The sequence below is a fragment of the Vulpes vulpes genome, chromosome 10 (genome assembly GCF_048418805.1).
Source record: "Vulpes vulpes isolate BD-2025 chromosome 10, VulVul3, whole genome shotgun sequence".
NCBI classification, from domain to species: Eukaryota; Metazoa; Chordata; class Mammalia; order Carnivora; family Canidae; genus Vulpes; species Vulpes vulpes.
In genome coordinates this window covers 9,492,314-9,508,422 of record NC_132789.1, presented here as the reverse complement: position 1 = coordinate 9,508,422, position 16,109 = coordinate 9,492,314, and the positions used below count along the sequence as shown (strand labels likewise).

The 16,109-nt window shown below is 43.3% G+C and overlaps 1 long non-coding RNA gene across 2 annotated transcripts; it reads left to right on the top strand.

The window, feature by feature from the left end:
* Window positions 1–222: 222 nt before the first annotated feature.
* LOC112935250 (uncharacterized) lies at window positions 223–2,388 on the top strand. Of its 2 annotated transcripts, none has more exons than XR_003238136.2 (3): window positions 223–434; window positions 589–923; window positions 2,187–2,388. It is a non-coding gene; the product is annotated as an uncharacterized lncRNA (long non-coding RNA). The 2 variants fall into 2 exon arrangements; XR_011995026.1 differs by having other exon boundaries at window positions 229–434; window positions 589–1,235; window positions 1,439–2,388.
* Window positions 2,389–16,109: the final 13,721 nt, after the last annotated feature.

Here is a 16,109-nt window from a genome sequence, read left to right as displayed (position 1 = left end):
CGCCCGCCCGCCCGCCGGCGCTGTGTGCCGCCTGAGCTCCGGGTCGCCCCTCCTGCCGCCCGACTCCGTGGCCCCACGGCTCCACGCGCCCCTCGCCGCCGTCCGCTGGGGTTTCCGAGCGCCCCCAAACCACGCAGTTGGTTGGCAGGCGTAAGCCAGGGCCTCCTCAGGCTGCGCCACACTCGGGACAGGCCCCGGGGCCCTCCGCAGCGCTGGCGCCGCGCTGATGACGTACTGCGTCGGGCCCCCGACGGGGCGGGGGCGGGGCGGGCCCCTGACTAACGCTCCCCGGCTCCCGCGGGGCGAGGGCCTCTTGTCTCCTCCGGGGGTCGCGGAAGGAAGTTCCTGCCGCCAGACACACCCGGGGGAGAAGGACCCGGGGGTTGCAGCTCGTGATGAGGAAGAGGAAACGGAGGTCCCGGGCGGGTCTAACGGTAAGAGAACAGACTTGTGTGTATTAATAGCAGCGATAATTATATACTAGGAGGGTCAATCCTACGTGAGGCTCTTTCCCCCCAGCAGTTTCTTCTTTACAAAGTAGGCACTTGGCGCTGCGAGGTAAGCATGTTCTTATTCTCCCGTTCACAGATTAGGCCATTAAGGCTCTGAGAGCCCAACTCAGTTGGGCACAGCTGAGACGTGGTCAAATCAGAGTTGAAACCCGCGTTTGCGCTCCTTCCACGACACCAGCAACCTGCCCGAGGACCTCGAAGGAGCTTAGGGCAGATCGCCTCTTGGTGGGTCTTCATTCGTCCAATCCTGTAGTGAGCACCACCGTGTACCAGGCCCACTCAACACGTGGGGAATAGTAGGACAGGAGGCTGTACCTACTCGGTGGAGCCGGCTTTCAGGAAAGCTAAGCTGCAAATAGGAGGAAACACAGAGTTTGTAGATGAAAAGAAGACCGCGAACAGGATAATGAGGTAAGAGAATAACTGGATGTAGGGACTTTTCAGGGAAGGGCTCCCCGGAGGTAACATTGAAGCGGAGACCTCTGAGGAAAGAGATCGAGCCGACTTTTGGAAATCTGAGGAGGAGATTTCTGGGCGGATGGAACAAAAAAAAAATCTCAAGGTGGAAATAAGCTAACTATGTTCAAGGAGCTGCAAGATGTTCAGTGTAGCTGGAGCAGAGCAAGTAGGCAATAATGACAAAGAATGAGGTTGGCGAGGAGCTGTATCATACACCCTAGGGTCATGGTAATGACTTTAGGTTTTATTCTGTGTCATTGGAAGGTTTTATTTTTTTTTTTTAATTTTTATTTATTTATGATAGGCACACAGTGAGAGAGAGAGAGGCAGAGACATAGGCAGAGGGAGAAGCAGGCTCCATGCACCGGGAGCCCGACGTGGGATTCGATCCTGGGTCTCCAGGATCGTGCCCTGGGCCAAAGGCAGGCGCCAAACCGCTGCACCACCCAGGGATCCCACATTGGAAGGTTTTAAACTAAAGAGTGACGGGATCAAAGTTATGTTTTGAAAGCTCATTCTGTTAGATAGAGAAACATGTGCAACCAAGAGTGGAGACACAGAGAGCTATTAAGAGGCTATTGGAAAAATCCAGATGAGAGGGATGTCTGGGTGGCTCAGCGGTTCAGCGTCTGCCTTTGGCTCAGGGCGTGATCCCAGATTCCTGGGATTGGGTCCCGCATCGGGCTCCTTGCATGGAGCCTGCTTCTCCTCTCTCTGCCTGTGTCTCTGCCTCTCTTTCTGTGTCTCTCGTGAATAAATAAATAAAATCCTTTTTTTTTTTAAAAAAAAAAAGGAAAAATCCAGAGGAGAGATTATTTTGATGCTTGAACTAAGGAAGTGGCAGCAAAGATGGAGTAGAGGGATTTATGATACATTTTGGGAGTACAGGTGGCATTATTTCCTGAAGGATTCGATGTGGAAGGTAAGAGAAATGAATCAAGAGTAACTTCCAGGAGTCTGGCCTCAGCAATTGGAGGGATGATGGTGCCATTCAGTGAATGAAAGCCTTGATGCAAGTAAAGGTGGGAAATCCAGAACTTTTTTCTGTCGAGGTTAATTTGAGGATTTTGTGCACTATTCCAGAGGATAAGTCAAGTAATTGGATATATGTTGTGGTGCAGACATATTCATCCTCTTTGTTGGCCATTCACCTACAGTACGTTCCTCAGCTCCCTTAAAGTAGGTGTGGCCACGTGCCTATGCTCTCGTCAACAGTGCAGTTTCCAGACTCGGCCCAGAAAATTGTCAACAGGTGCTCTTATGTACTCTGCCAGCTGGCTGGAAGACCATGAGAAGGTTCTAGAGAAGGCAAGGCCTCAAGATAGAAGACTCCTGAGTAGAGGACAACCTCTGCTCCATTGACCTGTATATCCACCCAGGACTGTTGAGGAAAAAAATAAACCTTTATTGTTTTTGAGCTTTTATGTATTTGAGTCTTTTTGTAATAGCTTTGCCTTTGCTGTCTACTACAAATGAGAACAGTGATCCAGCAGTGAACTTTGGGAGAAAATTTCTAAATGAATTGACATTATCCATAACAATTAGGAAATAGAAGGTGACTTGGATGTATCCATTCACTAATTCAGTAATAATTTATCAGGTGTCTCTCTGTGCCAGGCACTGTGTTATATAATAGAAACGCAGTGATGAAGAACTCCTACACTCTGAGTCTGGCAGCTCAACTTACTGAGTGTTATCTGCATGTGCTTTCCCTTTACCTAGAAACAATCTCCCCTCCCAACACACACACACACCGCCTAATTTCCACATGTTCTTCAACCACACTCTAAATACCATTTTAGGGGTGCCTGAGTGACTCGGTTGAGTGGCTGACTCTTGGTTTCAGCTCAGGTCATGATCTCAAGGTCATGGGATAGAGCCCTGTGTTAGGCTTGAGATTCTGTCTCTTCTAGCTCACACTTTATCTCAAAAATAAAATCTTTTTTAAAGATTTTAAAAACCAACATTTTATCAGAAAGACATGCCTAGGGCAGCCCGGGTGGCTCAGCAGTTTGGCGCCTGCCTTCAGCCCTGGGCCTGATCATGGAGACCTGGGATCGAGTCCCACGTCAGGCTCCCTGCATAGGGCTTGCTTCTCCCTCTGCCTGTGTCTCTGCCTCTGTGTGTGTGTGTGTCTCATGAATAAATAAATAAAATCTTAAAAAAAAAAAAAAACCTGCCTAATTCTTATCCCCAATCTAAGTCAGATATTCCTATTGTCTCATAACTAACTATCTTGTATTTACACAGTTTTTATTTATATATTGTTTATTATTCTTTAGTGTTCTCTCCCTAACTAGACTAATCTTAAGGGAAAGAATCTTGCCTATATATATATATTTATTTTAGTTTTATTTATTCATGAGAGAGGTAGGCAGACACAGGCAGAGGGAGAAGCAGGCTCCACACAGGGAGCCCAACGTGGGACTTGATCCCGGGATCAAGACTTGAGCCAAAGGCAGACATTCAACCACTGAGCCACCCAGGTGCCCTGAATCTTATCTGTATTATTGGCCACATCCTCAACACTCAGCCTACTGCCCATATTTAATATTTGCTGATGGAATCGATGAATGGAGAAGGCAGAGCCCAGAGAAGAAGTTTCCTCCATTTTTTGCTGGGACGGTGGCTGTGGCAGGCAGCCTGTAAGATAGCCATCAATGATGCCCACCTCTTTGTAATCATGATCTTATGTAATCACCTCACCCAGCTGGTGGGCTGATCTAGGGATTTGCTTGATGAGATGTCATATCTGAAATTACATGACAGAAAGACTTAGTCTTCCATCTTGGGCACCTCTCTTAACTCTCTTCCTCATTTGCTGTGAAGGAAGCCAATTCAAATGTGAAGTACTTTGTTAGTTTCCTGGAGGCTACCATAATAAATTATCATAAACTGGGTGGATTAAAACAACAGAAATTTATTTTCTCACTGATCTGGAGACCAAAGGTCTGAAATACAAGTGTTTACTGGGCTTTGCTCCTTCTGAAGAAGAGAATTCTCTCTAGGAGAGAATCCTTCCTTACCTCTTCTAGCTTCTGGTGGCTCCCAGCAGTCCTTGGCATTCCTTAGCCCAAAGGAGTGCATTACTCCAATCTCTGCCTCTGTCTTCACATGGCCTTCTTCACTGGGTCCTCTCCTTTTATGAAGACACTATCATTGTATTTAGGGCCCACCCTCATCCAGTATGATATTATCCTAATTACATCTTTATAAATGCTGTTTCTAAATAAGGTCACATTCTGAGTTCCATGTGGATGTGAATTTGAAGGGAAGGATACTAATCAGCCCACTCTAGTTGCCTAGTAGAAGGGCCCACATGTCAAAGATCTGATATCTCTTGCCAACTGCCAGTGAGAACCTGAGGCCTGCCTATCTCTAAGGCCACATAAATGACCTTAGAACAGATCCTCCCCCAGTTGAACCTTGAGATAATTGCAGCCTTCTATGCCAGGAAGAGGCACTCAGCTAAGCTATGCCCAGATTCCTGACACACGGAAACTGAAAAATGTTGTTTTTAGGACCCTAAAGAATTACCATGTACTCCAGCAATTATATCCTAGATATATACCCTAAAGAATCAAAAATAGGTATTCAAACAAATACTTGTAAACAGATGTTCATAGCACCATTCACAGCGTCAGAAGATGGAAACATCCCATACATCTATCAACATGTGAGTGGATAAACAAAATGTGGTATATCCACATGATGGAATATTATTCAGTCGTAAAAAGGAAAGAAGCACTGATTCATGCTACCACGTGGATATACATCAAAGACATTATGTTGAACAAGAACAAAAGGTTCTTGTAGGATTTCATTTATATGAAATTTCCAGAATAGGCAAAACCGTAGAGACAAAATGCAGACCAGTGATTGGCAGGACCTAGGTGGAGAAGGGAATTGAGAGTAACTGTTTCATTGACACAGAATTCCCTTTTGGGGCGAGGGAAATGTTTTGAAATTAGATAAAAGTGATTGTACAGCACTGAGAATGTGCTGAATGCATACTGAGCTGTACAGTTTAGAATAGTCCATTTTGTGTTCTGTGAATTTGACCTTAATTTAAAAACCAGTGTGACAATTAGTTCCATTACTCTCAAAAGGATGTTTCCTTTTTAAACTGAATTATTTCATAACACAGCTAAAAGTTCACTTAGAATATGAAGAGACCCAGGGTACTAGATGAATTTTCTAAGTGCTTAGAATAAGGGTAATGAACTTGTGAGTCTGACATGTTTAGTCATCTCACTTATTGGATAATCTGCTTGAGTAATTGCCAGGAAAGCATGTTCTCTTTCTTTTCCCATGGTGGCTTGGGATCACTCTCATGAATTGTGCATGAATCCTCCTAGCAGCATGATTCATAATAGCCAAGAAGTGGAACGGGCAGATGAATGGATAAACAAAATGTGATCTGCCCTGATGTTGGAATAGTATTAGCCATACAAAGGCATGAAGTATTGACACATGCTACACTGTGCACAAATCTTGAAAATATTCCACTAAGTGAAAGAAGCCGGACAGAAGAGGCCACATACCCTATGACTCCACTTACATGCAATGTCCAGAACAGGCAAATCTGAAATGTCCACATTATGATTGCCAGGAAGGAGGGTGATGGGGGGGGGGTAGAATTGGGAGATGAAAGCCAAAGAGTCTGGGTTTCTTTTTTGGACAATGAAAGTGTCTACAATCAGCTGTGGTGATAGGTGCACAATTCTGCGAACATAACTAAAAAATTCGAATTATGCACTTTAAATAGGTGAACTGTATGGAATAAAGTTGTTTGAAGAAGGGAGGGAAGGAAGAAAAGAAGGAAACAAACAAACGAGAGCCAACCTTCCTTTCTTGTGATAAACCAGTGTCTGTCAAATGTTAATGAACACACCGACCACTGAAGACCTTGTTAAAATGATTCCTAGGTGTGGGGTGGAACCTCGGGTTCTGCATAGCTTCAGAGCTGCCTGGTGATGTAGTTGCTTCTAGCTGGTCCTAGATGACTCTGATAAGCGAGTATAGACACCTCCAGGGTGCCCATCACTCAATAGCCCCATCACTCAATAGGTGATGGGCCTAACTACAAGCAAGGGCCATGTGACCCCATCCTCCACCCAGAGCTGACTGGCTCAGGAATGGATATCTGACCCAAGTTGAGCCCTCAGCTTCTGGGAATTGAGACTGGAACATTAAGCCAGTCAGGGGTCCTGTTGTCTAGGCTGAGGCAGTCATTGTCTGTCCCATGAATTTTAAAGCGGAGAAAGCTGTGGAGAGAAGCAGAAAGGAGCAGTATTCTGGCTCACTGCACTTCCTGTCTCACATCCTTCCCCAGACATCTCCCTTTTGCTTAGAGTAGTGGTGTCTCCTCCCTCTGAATGTCATCAAGTGGCCACTGTTTTTTTAATGGACATTTAGGTTGTTTGATGTTTTCTGCTATTATGAAGAGCAACGACATGCTTTTCACACTTGTCCAGATGTTTTCTTGGATACATTTTTAGCAGTGGATTCCAACCAGAAATGTTGACCAGGTTATATTCTCCTACAGTGTGAAAGCATACACCGTTGTTGTTGTTTTTATAAACTTCTGTTCTTCAAATATATCATCATAAGATTTTATAGTCTGTGAATGGAAAATTCTAGCATTTGCTGAACTTGACTCAGCTCCAATCCAGCCTCTCAAAGTTGGAAGGAACCCTAGCAATCATCAAGGCCAGCCCTGTGCCCGTAGTCCTGCCCTGCATTTCCACAGTGTCCCTGCTGGAATTCTTCCCTTGACCTGGTCTGAACCATCCCTTATGCAACCTTTTCTGCCCATTGCAAGAGGACTCCCACTGGCTTCTCTCACTGCTTGCCAATGGCCTGGGTCTCTCCTTTAGGAGCCACAGAAACATCATCCCTCTCCTGGGACAGCTTTTCAGATGTCTCTCTTGGTAGCCTTTTTAAAAAACTACTTTCTTACTGTGGTAAAAAAACATAACAAAATCTACCACCATAACCATTTCTAAGTGTATAGTTTAGGAAATTTAAGTATATTTGCATTGTTGTACAGTCTTCACAGCTTTCTCATCCCACAAAACAGAAACTCCATACTTATTAAATAACAGCTTCACTTGGTAGCCTCTTGAAACCCAGATGGAAAAGTGGATTCGGAAAGGGCACACTTCCTAAAGAATTATAGTATCTCACTTGACAGCTGTGATTTCCACTTTCCAGATGAGAAATGAGACATAGAGTTTACTTCAAAAGTGCAAGTATAGGGCAGCCCGGGTGGCTCAGCAGTTTAGCACCACCTTCAGCCTGGAACCTGATCCTGGAGACCTGGGATCAAGTCCCACATTGGGCTCCCTGTGTGAAGCCTGCTTCTCCCTCTGCCTGTGTCTCTGCCTCTCTCTCTCTCTCCCTGTGTCTCTCATGAATAAATAAATAAAAATTTAAAAAAAAAGTGCAGGTATATAACACTTTTATATTGCTTAAAAATAGTTAAACTCTCCATTTTTATCATCATCATTGATGAGGGACAGAAGGCTAGCTGAGGACAGAGCACAGGCTGATACCCTGCAACATCCCCCTTTGGCCCCCAGGTGGGACCTGTGTGACATTCCTTCTTCATTCCTGGCTGCCCTAAAGCTAAGGAAAGAAAACACAAATAGTTAACTCATAGACATCACAATCCTGCAAGACATGAGTCTTCCTCAAGTTTACAAATGTCTTAGTAATTTATTTTTTTAAAGATGTTACTTATTTATTCATGAGAGACACAGAGAGAAGGCACAAACATAGGCAGAGGGAGAAGAAGGCTCCATGCAGGGAGCCTGATGTGGGACTCAGTCCTGGAACTCTGGGATCCCGCCCTGAGCCGAAGGCAGACGCTCAACCACTGAGCAACCCAGGCGTCCCTGTCTTAGTAATTTAAAAGAAAGCATTTTATTTTTTTTTAAGATTTTATTTATTCATGAGAGACACAGAGACAGAGACACAAACAGGCTCCATGCAACATGGGACTTGGTCCCGGATCTCCAGGATCACACCCTGGGCCAAAGGCAGCGCTAAATGGCTGAGCCACCCAGGCTGCCGAACTCCCAAGTGTCTTAATGCCTTGCTAGAAGGAAAAACAATCTTAGCTTGACAATAGCAATGCCTCCAGTATCTTGTAGGTCCCCTTTAGCCTGTGAAAGTTCTTTTGAAAACCTCCCTTTTCCCCCTTTCCCTTACCTCCTCCAACTCCCAAGTATATAATTAATCATCCCTCACAACCCCAGGACAGCAGTTCTTTCTGCCCATGGTCCCTTCCCCATGCTTTAATAAAACCATTTTGCACCAAAGATGTCCCAAGAATTCTTTCTTGGTCATTGGCTCTGGACCTCACTCCACCAAACCTCCACTTACATGCAATGTCAAACCTCACCTATATTCCAGAACTACATCAGTCATCATCATCACCAGGTAATATACAGAATTGACATCCTTTCCCCCATCCCTAGCAATGGGATTAAAGAGAGAAGTAAGTAGGAGTCAGAACGAGTGGTCGTGTGCTTTCTTAGTCTGTTCTGGCTGCTGTAACGAAATACCACAGACTATGTGGATTACAAACAATGGAAATTTATTTCTTATAGTACTGGAAGTTGGAAGAGATCAGAGAGCCAGTATGGTTGGATGAGGGCTCTCTTCTTGGTTCATAGCTAGTATATGAGTCTCCAAGGAGGCAGACCAGGATCAGGAAATGTCATCTGTTTCCCCCAGTATAATCCTCAGATGTTTCCAGTGTATTGTCATAAGCTCTCACAAATGTTGTATCAATGAGCATCTGATTAAATTCCCCAAATAGTACATAACTTAACTGTGGTTATGTAAGAGAATATCCAAGATAAAAATTCAAACACAAAAAGTATTAATAGGTAAATGGGCATGATGCCTGCAACCTACTCCTAGAAGATCCAGTAACAAAGGAAATATATATAGGAGAGAAGTTAAGGAGGAGAGGTAGAGCAAATGGTGAAAATGCTACATGTGGTTGAATCTTGGTAAAAAGTATATGGGAGCTTGTACTATGCTAAAACTTCTGAGTCTGAAACAACTTCAGAATAAAAAGCAAAAAAACAAGCAAACACAAATCTTTCTTGGCAGCCCCGGTGGCCCAGCAGTTTAGCGCCACCTTCAGCCCAGGGTGTGATCCTGGAGACCCGGGATGGAGTCCCACGTCAGGCTCCCTGCATGGAGCTGCTTCTCCCTCTGCCTGTGTCTCTGCCTCTTTCTGTGTGTGTCTCTCATGAATAAATAAATAAAATATTTTTTAAAACCCACAAATCTTTCTGAAGGAAGTTCTAATCCCTCTCTTATCAAGCGCAACCCAGACCAGCATTTAGCAGCATCACCTGGCAGTAGGTACACATTAAATATTTCTTCTTGGGGTCATGAGATTGGGAGCCAGATTTATGTTTCACTGTTTTGTTTTGGTTTTTTTTTTTTTTACTATGTGTGTATTTCCTTTTGAAAAAAGGTTAATAAAGTCAATATGAATCAGTAAATATTAGTTCCCTTTTATCCTTCACACAAATTGCTGAATGAAAGCTGGAAATGACTATAGGGGTTATGTGGCTTGCCTGAGTTACCCCAAACAGCTCTGTGACTCTGGCTGCTTTATTTTTTTAAATTGATGTGAAATTCACATAACATAAATTGGCCTTTTTAAGGTAAACAATTCTGTAGCATTTATTACAGTGATGTGCAGCAATCATCACTGTCTAGCTCCAAAACATTTTTATCATCCCAAAAGGAAACCGCATGCCCATTGAGTAGGCATTCCTCCAAGCCCCAACCCCTGGTAATGTCCAGTCTACTCTCCATCTCTGTGGATTTGCCTGTTCTGGACATTTCATATACATGGAATCATACACTGTGTGGTCTTCTGTGCCTGGCTTCTTTCTGTCAGTGTCATGTCTTTGAGGCTCATCTATGTTGCACCATGGGTCGGTGGCTTCACTTCTTTTCATGGTTGAATATATTCCATTATGTGGATAGACCACATTCTGTTTACCCTTTTATCTGGTGATGGACATGTGAATTGTTTACACCTTTTGGCTACTGTGAATATTACCACTGTGAACATTCGTGTATCAGGGTTTTTTTTTTAAGATTTTATTTATTTATTCATGAGAGACACAGAGAGAGAGAGAGAGAGAGAGAGAGAGGCAGAGACAGGCAGCGGGAGAAGCAGGCGCCATGCACGGAGCCCGATGTGGGACTCGATCCTGGAGTCCCAGGATCATGCCCTGGGGGGAAGGCAGACTCCCAACAGCTGAGCCACCCAGGCATCCTTCATGTATCAGTTTTTGCTAGAGTCCCTCTTTTTAGTATTTGGGGTATGTGACTGTGAACTCTTGATTCCCTCATTGCATTCATTGCCTGCCAGATGTAAGCGGTGTAGAGTTTGGGGACTAGCATATTCACTCAGCGTGTCTTCCAGGCCCCTTGTGTGCAGGTCAGAATAATATTCCCTTGTAGGATTCAGCCTTCTTTTCACCCATTCATGTGTCGGTGTTCTTGTTCCATCCAACGTTTGCCTCCACTTTTGACTGTTATGTGACCCATGCCGCTATGAACATGGATGTACAAATATCTGTTTGAAGCCTTGACTTCGGTTCTTTTGAGTACATACCCACAAATAGGATTGCTCCACCACGTGGTAATTCTAGGTTTCTTTTTGTTTTTTTTTCTTTTTTTGAGGAATGGCCATACTATTCTCCTTTGCTTTTTCAGTGCATGTGAACATTGCATGCACCAAACTCTCCGGTAAAATATCAATGATCTGGCTTTGACAAAATTGTTAACAAATGCTTCATTCGTCTGTAAAACAGTGACTTTTCTTCCTAAGAATAAGTAACATTGCAAATTTATTGCCCTTATTTTTGAGGATACTGTTACTATTCAGCTAAGCACAATTTTGTGTTTTCCGGATGTACTGTCTAATGTTGCCTGGACAAAGAGTCAACCATATCATATGGAATCAGAATTAAATAAAAATTGAGCATTTCATTAAAAAAAAAAAAAACACCTTTGTAACACCTTTGAAAGACCCCCGACAGGTGGGTCTCTCCTATTCCCTCTAGGAGAGGATGGCGCTGTAGTTGTACTTATTGCCCACGAGGTGGCGCCTACACTTAAAAAAAACCCGCCTCATCAAGCCAGTTCTCCAGCCTACCCGAAAAGTTCTGTGTGTCCTTTAGCCAAAAAAAGTTCTGTGTGTCCTTTAGCCAAAAGCAGGGCATTTCCTCTTGGACACTCAGCAAAACTAAAGACCGAAACAGCAGCTTTACACCCAATACTCCTGTGACTGACCCATATCCAGATACCCATAGAGATTAGGTTGTTCATAACCTGAGAACTTTGTTTTTTCTTAAGACAGCTACTTAAAATTCTAATTGGTTCCTGTCACTGAAAACACAAGGAGATAAGTGTCTAGGATATCAAAATCAACATTATATGATATAGTTTTGGAACATATGTGAGGTTTGGCAGGGGGAAGCCCAGAGCCAACTACCGAGAAAGAATTCTTGGGGGCACCTGGGTGGCTCAGTGGTTGAGCATATGCCTTTGGCTCAGATTGTGATCCTGGAGTCCAGAGATCCAGTCCCACATCAGGCTCCCTGCATGGAGCCTGTTTCTGTCTCTGCCTGTGTCTCTGCCCACCCCCCATCCCCCATGAATAAATAAATAAAATCTTTAAAAAAATAAACAACAACAACAAAAAACCCAAAATGGTGGTTTTATTAAAGCATGGGAACTAGACCGTGGGCAGAAAGAGCTGCTGTCCCAGAGTTGTGAGGGATGATTGATTCTATAATTGGGAGTTAGGGGAGGTAAGGAAAAGGGAGATTTTCAAAAGAACTTTCATAGGCTAACGAGGACCTGCAAGATACTGGAGGCATTGCCATTGTCAAGCTAAGATTGTTTTTCCTTCTAGCAAGGCATTAACATTAAGACACTTGGGAGCTTCTTGGAGGAACATTATACTCTCCCTGACTCAAGTACTTGTCAATGGGCTGCAGGTTATAAGAACTTTTAAATGTATCTACATTTCCTTCTGGAAGTTAAGTTATTGATAAGAATGTTTTGTTTTTTTAAATTACTAAGACATTTTGTAAATTGAAGGAGACTCATGTCTTGCAGGACTGTGATCTCTAATAGTTAACCTTTTTTTTTTTCTTCCCTTAGCTTTTCCTTAGTTTTTCCTTCCCTTAGCATTAGGCAGCCAAGTATGCCTGAGGAAGGTCACACAGGTCCTACCCAGGAGTGGGGGGAAAGGTGTGGGTTGTCAGCTTGTGCTTTGTCCTCAGGTTGCCTTCTGCTCCCTCATCATTATAGACAGGTTTTCATAGTTAGCATTTCCTTGTATTTCATTGGTTTAAAGAGCAGATGCTCTTAAAATTACAATAAGTTTGATTCACAGGACCCCAGAGGCAAGAAACTTTACATTTCTCTTTTTTCAATACATTCCTAAAAGGGCTCTTGGCAGCAATGTTTGGAGTAATAAAAGGTTGATGATAACTCAGAAGGGAATTTGCCAGTCTCTGTGTCCCCTACTTACACAAATTTCTTTTGGAGGTCTTTCCTTCTTAGCCCAGGTTGGACTGGAGGGTGTCTACTCCATGTTAAAAGGATGGACTATTATGACTCAGGTCTCAGTGAATCACTGCATCTCCTCCTTCTGGCGACAGATTGGATTGGTCAGGGGCTTTCTCCTAGCCAGTGGATTTGAGCGGGCAGTGTGAGGCTAGAGTTCTTGAGGGCACTTGGCTCCAAGGATCCAGACCCACCAGAACTAAAATGGGTATGGCCTGAAAATGAAGCCCGTGTGGCAAAGGTGGAGCCAAGAGGTGGAAACTTTTCAAAAACTTCTGAATCAAGCCATGATTCCAAGATTTTGGAATATTTGGAATATTTTTTACACTAGTTGGGATTTGGTTTTCTGACACTTGCAACTAAATATTATCCTGTAGAGAAAATAGTGTACTGTATACTGTACAGAAAACCTTCCCAGAAGTAATCTCACCATACATCATGAGATTTGGCGTAAATTGGTGGTAAATTCAGGCACTGGAAGATATCACTCTAAAAAGGAATTTTCTTTAACCTTGAGAAATCACTCTAAAAAGGAATTTTCTTTAGCCTCAAGAACATTGAAAAGACATTATCTTGATGACTGTTAAATCACAGGGTGGTGTTTCATGACAGGGTAGGGGCTGCTCTTTGCCCCTAATCCATCTGCCTTTTCTTCTTTGGAATGAAAAACTTCAATTTTACCTAGGCACACAGATACCCAGCTAAAAGACAGCTAGATGTGGCCACATGTCTAAATCTTCTCCAAAAACATATAAATGAAAGTATTGTGTGTAACCTCTGGGAACTCTCCTTATAGGGAAGAGGCTACCCTCTTTCTTTATCCTTTCACCATCCTGCTACCTGGAATGTTGATGTGATGGCTAGAATGCTTAGGAGCCACATTAAACCTTGAGGATGCCCTACGGATGATGGAACACTGCAATAGCAGGAGCCCAGGGTTCCTGAGTTTAGCTTTAACAGCTCTTCACTGCCTATATTTAAATTTTTTTTACTTGAGAGAAAAATTAACTTTTATCCTTGTTTGAACTATTTTTGCTACACACGTGGACTGGAAACAAAATTACAAGGGGTGGAAGAGACAGAGCTTTGTAACTCAGTGAGAGACCAAAGTAGCTAAATAAACATTAACTTTGCTTCCATAGTTCCTAAATCATTGTTCTTTCTAAGCAGTAAAACCAAACATTAAGAGTGTTTAGTCCATGGAGGGTGACGCAAGTATAATCCCATATAGTATATAGTATAATCCCATAATCTGGGGATGTCTATCATCCTATTGTCACTCTTCACTTAGTTGCATTCACTCGTTTCATTATCACCACAGCTAGACTGTAGACACTGGGGCCTGATCATGTGCCCGGCTCGCTTGCTGCAGAAGCAGTGCCTAGCACAGTACCTGGCCTAGGAAATGTGTTACTGAAGACTTACTAAAACAAGGAATAGATGAATGAATGGGAAAAATTAAACTTTAAAAAATATTTTAGGGCTGTCCGGGTGGCTCAGTGGTTGAGCGTCTGCCTTCAGCTCAGAGCGCGATCCCAGAGTTCCGGGATCGAGTCCCATATTGGGCTCCTTGCATGTAGCCTGCTTCTCCCTCTCCCTCTCTCTCTGCCTCTCTCTGTGTCTCTCATGAATAAATAAATAAAAATCTTTATAAAATAAAAAATAAAAAAGGTCTTAAGCTGCCAACATGCTTTGTGAAAGTATTGCTGCAAGGGGATAGGTATCTCCATCCACGTTGGCTTGGGCAGGTCTCAAATCTTATCGTAGGTATACGTAAAGTAATGAACCAAAGATTAGGGATTTGTTTAATCTGAACTGCTGGAGGGAAACTCTTGGAGCCCAGGGTAGCAAGTAATCCTGTTTCCCAAAGTAAGCTTCACCCAGCAATGGGGTCACAGGGATAATTTCAGTTGGTATAAAGACAAGCTTTGTTTTGATGATTACATATTTATAAATTACCTAAAACTTGCGAATGTGGACAAGAAGATCAATGTGTATTCTTTCAACATCATGCCAAAGCACTGTTAATAGGTTTACCCAAAGACCTTCTAATTCTCTAGGACAAAGGTTAGCAAACTATGGCCAAGGGCCAAATCTAACCTGTGGCCAGTTTTGTAGGGACCTTAAGCTAACAACAAGTTTTCCATTTTTTTTTTTTTTAAGTTTTCCATTTTTAAAGGCTTGTGAAAGACAAAAATAAAAGAATATATAACAAAGATATTACATAGCCTGCAGAGTCTAGCATGTTCATCTTAGCCTTTTATAGAAAAAGCTTGCCACCTCTGTTCTAGAAGATTATAGCATTTTTTAAACTTGCTCTTTACTAATTAAGAGCTCACACTCTGGGCAGCCCGGGTGGTCCAATGGTTTAGCGCCACCTTCAGCCCAGGGTGTCCTCCTGGAGACCGGAGATCGAGTCCCACGTCCTGCTCCCTGCATGGAGCCTGCTTCTCCCTCTGCCTGTGTCTCTGCCTCTCTCTGTGTGTGTCTCTCCCTCTGTATCTCTCATGAATAAATAAATAAAATCTTAAAAAAAAAAAAAAAGCTCACACTCTAGGGGCACCTGAGTGGCTCAGTCAGTTAGGTGTCTGCCCTCAGCTCTGGTCCTAATCCCAGGGTCCTGGAATCAAGAACCATGTCAGGCTCCTTGCTCAGCAAGGGGTCAGCTTCTCCCTCTCCCCCTGCTTGTGCTTTCTCTCTCTCAAAATTTTTTGAAAATTCTGAAAAAAAAAATTTTTTTTTAAAGATTTTATTTATTTATTCATATGAGAGAGAGAGAGAGAGAGGCAGAGACACAGGCAGAGGGAGAAGCAGGCTCCATGCAGGGAGCCTGATATGGGACTCGATCCTGGGTCTTCAGGATCAGGTCCTGGGCTGAAGGCAGTGCTAAACCGCTCAGCCACCCAGGGCTGCCCTCTCAAATAAATTTTTTTAAAAAGAGCTCACACTCTGTGAAGTGACCTGCAACATGTAGATTTATGCAGATAATTTCTAGCTGGTAAAACCAAAATGTTTGTGGTTGCTTATTTCTTGCTCTGGAAGATTTTAACCAGGTTTGTATCTTTTTTTTTTTTTTTAATTTTTATTTATTTATGATAGGCACACAGTGAGAGAGAGAGGCAGAGACACAGGCAGAGGGAGAAGCAGGCTCCATGCACCGGGAGCCCGACGTGGGATTCGATCCCGGATCTCCAGGATCGTGCCCTGGGCCAAAGGCAGGCGCCAAACCGCTGCGCCACCCAGGGATCCCTTTTTTTTTTTTTTTTTTTTACCAAGTTTGTATCTAACCCAGCAATTTTACTCTCGTATTCCTAGTAGTGAATGTGAGATTCACTCTCACATTTTAGTAGTAAAATGCCACAAACAGCCAGTTCCTCAAACCAACTTCATCTTACTCGTTCCTTCATTAAAGCTGACCTATATTAATTTATATTTGTTCAGGAGTCATGTTTTTAACTTGTGAAAATCAGAGTTTTGATGTAGTTTTGGGAGTGTGTTGTTGGGGTCCAGAGCTGA